Source organism: Cupressus sempervirens, chromosome 10 (genome assembly GCF_028749045.1).
Source record: "Cupressus sempervirens isolate cs-2001-9-10 chromosome 10, ASM2874904v1, whole genome shotgun sequence".
NCBI lineage: Eukaryota > Viridiplantae > Streptophyta > Pinopsida > Cupressales > Cupressaceae > Cupressus > Cupressus sempervirens.
In genome coordinates this window covers 455,784,961-455,789,875 of record NC_143127.1, presented here as the reverse complement: position 1 = coordinate 455,789,875, position 4,915 = coordinate 455,784,961, and the positions used below count along the sequence as shown (strand labels likewise).

Sequence of the window (4,915 nt, the reverse complement as noted above, 5' to 3'; positions counted from 1 at the left end):
TTAGTGGCATTCTAGTCTTCATGATCTACAAGGCATTTATATGCAATTTTTGGCCAATTGTAAATAAGGTGGATAGCTACATCGAATGGTATATGTAAGTATGGGTTGAGAGAAAGTGATGTTCATTACATGTTGTGAAGCTTCCTTTGCAAGGTTCTACTACCTCCTCTTCACATGTCACCTCCAACCACTACATTTCACTTTACCACCTTGGACTCTCCATGACTTTGTTTTTAGTTGTTGTTTTGTTGGTAGTTTGATTTTAGTTTGTTTTCTTTAGCTTCCTTCAAGGCACAGTAATAGTTAGAAAATACATGACTTTATCAAGAGCCAAGTACATAAGTTGTTGTTGCTACATTATATTCTCTTTTTCCATCAGTCTTTGCTTCATTAAAATCTTGTTGTCATGTGATTTTTTCTAGCTTCTTGTTATAAACATTTTCTTTTGTGTCTCAACTTCTATTAAAAAATAACTTTGTGTGTTCTTCCTCCAATTGTTCATAACTTTAAACAATGCTTGCTAATACTGTTGTTTTCAACATTCCCACACCAATAACCTCAATGTTACAAACATAACATGTACAATTGGCCTTCATTGCTTCTTTCAATTTTTATCAATCTGGACAAACGTATCAACATACACTTCCTATAGATAGTGGGTATTGCAAAAGTGATTGATTTCATGATGTATTTTGTCATATATCCAAGTCTTGTTATACTTCATACCATAATTTAGCAATGTCTCACAAACATATTTATTTCGAAGATGGTTCACTACCTCAATCTTTTTGAAACAAATCATCTTTTGGAGGAGATCATATTGTATTAAAGTACATCCACGTACCAAATAAGAGGTTTCCTTGATTTACTAAGAGATATTTTTAAAATGAATTTGCACTCTTCAATATACAACATTTGATTTGAGTCATCTAGTTCTCATTATGTTCAATCAACATACATCTCTAAGCTTGAATCATCTCCTTTGTCTAATATGCTCACATCATCATGCGTCTTATCAAATTGATGCAATCAGTCGGGCTGCAAAGATGGTTTTGACTAAAAAAAATTGAATTCAAACACCTAAACCCCCAAATTGTTCCAAAGAAGTTACCTTACTAACTGGAAACAATTTGTAATATTGATTCAACCTTTAAAACTCATTTTACTTCCCTTTTTGTTGACTGCCAATTTTGTGCCAAGAGGTCCTTTGACTATCTTTAAAAAATTGACAAAAATGTCTTACTAGGCTTTCAAATCAAACCTACTGATTATTTGTTCTACATTCTTTCACCCTACCAAATATTGTCTCATGATGAATTCTCAGTCAAAAGTTATTGATCATTGAAGTTACCCTCTCAGAACTACCTATAAGCAAACATGTCTAAAAATAATAAACCACATTTGGATTTGGCTTTGAAAATAGAGAAAATTGATACTTGAGAGGAAAAAAACTTGGGCATTGGTTCACTATGAGGACAATATAAATTTAGGATTAGGGCTTAGGACAAATAATGGGGCAAATTTGGCAAGTGGTCAAAGTGGGCTATTCAGATTTGCAGACTGGAAACATTGGCAAAAAAACATTTTTCTCAAATGGAATGGACCTAGGTGGTGGGCAAATAGATTTGTCAAGATTTTCAAATTGGCACACTTAAAGAATTTTTAGAGTAGAACACAATGTTCCAATTATTTTGATCTCGCCTACCATAGATTCAAAATTATGATGTCCCAAATAGGGGTACCAACAAATCTTCCTTTCTTGACACTAGTAAAAAGTTATAAATTGCATATGGAATCATGTTCACAAATTGATCGAATGGATTTTTCATAAGCTCAAAATTGAAACATATCAAGTCTCTAACCTCTATAATGCAATGCAAAATGAATTTTATCATTTTGGTCAACTAGGTCAAAGTTATAACAAGTCAAACAAGGCCTCCTAGAATTCTAAACAATTTGCATCAGCATGACAACAGTAAAAAGACAACTTTGAGGGATTCAAAACCCAATCAAGATATATCTCAAAATATAAAATATAGGTTCTCTAGTAAGGATATTAAACACTCTCAAAGCAGCAAGCTGTGAATCATTACTAGGTGCAAGATATTCAAATGCAAACAAGGCCTTCCATCAATGTTTGACACTTAGGCAAAACTACAAATTTGGACATTGCTCAAAATGGGACTTCATGTTATGACTTGGAATGGAAATTTATCTTTATGGAACACATAGACATACTTAATGTAAGGTTTTAGAAACATTAAACACCTCTTAGGCCTTAAATAGATAGCCAGGTACACATGCATCAAAAAGTGCTTAAGGGCTTGATTTTTTGAATGGTACTCAAAATCAAGGCTTCAATTTTGAGTCCCAACAAACACATAAGGGTGTTTCTTGAACTTATTCCTTCAATATTCACTCACATCATAGATAGTGTTATTTTCCATTTCTTTGAATCAAAACCTCAAATTATGATTGCGCAAGTGATAAATACCTTGATTTTGCAAAACTAGGGCTTCTTCTACTTGCACTTGAAAACTCTTTCAACTTCATCTTAAATTTTCTCTAAATCACTTCTTTCATTCTTGCATGATCAAATGTTTATCAATAACTTTATTTCAACCCTTAAATCACTTTCAATTCACCACTACATTAATTGTGCAAGTATGCAATCGACAAAAGTTATTTCTAGTTACTAGACAACTTGATTCCTTTTGTGCACACACATACAATATCCAAATCATCTTCACTCTTAGTTATGGCTCCAATACATCATATTCTTCCTCATATTGACTACACAAACCTTGATTCACTCTCTATCATTACTTTAACCTCTCTAATGCTCAATTTCTTATATAAAGTACTTAATTCAAATAGGATGAATCAAATACAATTGTTGACTTCAATCTTCCTTCAAGTGCTTCAAATTATTGTTCCTCTAACACCACATGTGAACTATATGGATCTTTAGCTTTGACAAATACCTCTTTAAATTCTTCTACATGTTCCTTCATGATTTCTTTCTGACTACCATTATTGTTATCTATTCTTCTATCATTCCTATTCATATGTCTTCTAAAGTTTGGATTCCTATTGATGTTCTTTATATGCATTCTATAGAATTCCACTATGTGATTGAAGTTGTTACACAACTTCCACACTAGTGCATTGTTTCCAAATCTAGGTCCAAGTTGGTTTACATATGCTCTACAATTTTTGGCTATATGTCCAAAGTTGTTACACTTGTAATATACAATGTTTTTCCTTGCTCCATTGTTTCCTTCTTCAGATCTTCTTCATACATGGTTAGTACCTCTAAAAATTCTACTATTGCTATTATTACTATAGAATTTAGGTTTCTTACAATTTACTACTCTATTACCAAAACCATGACAATAATAACAATAGAAATTAGTAACTAGCTTGAATGGCCTTCCTATCCAGTTTCTTTTCATATGACCAACTTCATTACATGCATAATATCTACCTTTGAATTCATATCTCACTTCTTTAGGTGATTTAATTTTCTTCAATTTATTAGGTTTGTCAACTTGTTTAGGTTGCTTGACTTTCTAAACCTCCTCATGTGAATTATCAGATTGATTTGACTCAATCTTATTTAGATCTTCTTTATCTTGCATCGTTTGATGAGTTTCAGAATTAGGTTCCTTTCTAGCTTCATATTTCCTAGCTAACTTTTCTCCAATGAAATATCCAAGACCACTCTTATCATAAGAAGGTCTCTAAAAAGATATGTGTTCATCAATCTTCTCACTACTAGAATATAATTTATCAAGTTGTTGTCTAGTCTTGGTTAACTATCCTTTCACAATCATATTGTAAATCTCAAGTTCTACATACTACAACTTTGTGGATTCAAGCCAATATGTGACTTTTGAAATATTGGATCTTATATCTAAATTCTTAGATTTAAGATATGGCTCAAATTTACTACCATCTTTCTTTATGCTCAATTTAAGATTAGTGATTTTTAGTTCATGCTTTAGGATCTCATTTTCTTTCTTTAGTCTAGAAACTTCATCACTATCCTTGATTTGATCCATGGGATCTTTCTTGGATTTGAGATGAATGGTCCTGTCTTTCAACTTTTTAATGTATGCTTTTGCATCCTCATATCTTTCTTCCAAAGCATCTCTTTCTTTAGTAAGAATAACAATCTACTAAAGACCTTCTTTTAGATTCTTCGGTAACTATTCCATATCCATAGGAATCTCAATCAAGCTTTTAAGCATCTTTTGAGTAACTATACTCTGATACCAATTGTTAGAAATAGGAAATACTAAGAGGGGGGGGTGAATTGGTATTTTACAAACTTTAACCCAAAATTGGATATTATTAATAATCTTATAACTTCCATATGAAAGTAAACTAGTTACATTGAACACTAAACATAACCATGCAATAAGAGAACTCATAACACCATATTTTGGTAACTAGGGAAACCCTGGCAAAGGGTAAACCCCAGTGTAGATAGTACTCACAAAATGATCAACTAATCAAAAGGACCTTGTGGAAGATATTGACCCTATTAGGAGTCTATTACATTTGTATAGTGTATCGATCCTTGTTAGAGGGCATAGGCCTTACTAGAGTCCTCAACTATATTAGAATTTGTTATATACCTATATAAAATGTATGCAATATTATCCCACTACCCAAACATGCAATGTACAATGTAGCTCCTTTAATACAAAGAGATAGATAAAAAAAACTATTTACATTTTTGTTGATATCTTCAATATTTGATATTGCCTTTCTTTCTCAATACAAAACTTTATGTTAGTTCACATTCCTCTCATTATACATCAAAATTTTCATATGACACATCACATATATTTTCCTTCTTAAAACTTTGCATTCCCAATCTTTCCTTTATACTTTTACATTTACAATA

General features: G+C 31.8%; 1 pseudogene; it reads right to left on the bottom strand.

The window, feature by feature from the left end:
• Positions 1-233: 233 nt before the first annotated feature.
• Positions 234-802, bottom strand: LOC149534664 (uncharacterized; annotated as a pseudogene).
• Positions 803-4,915: the final 4,113 nt, after the last annotated feature.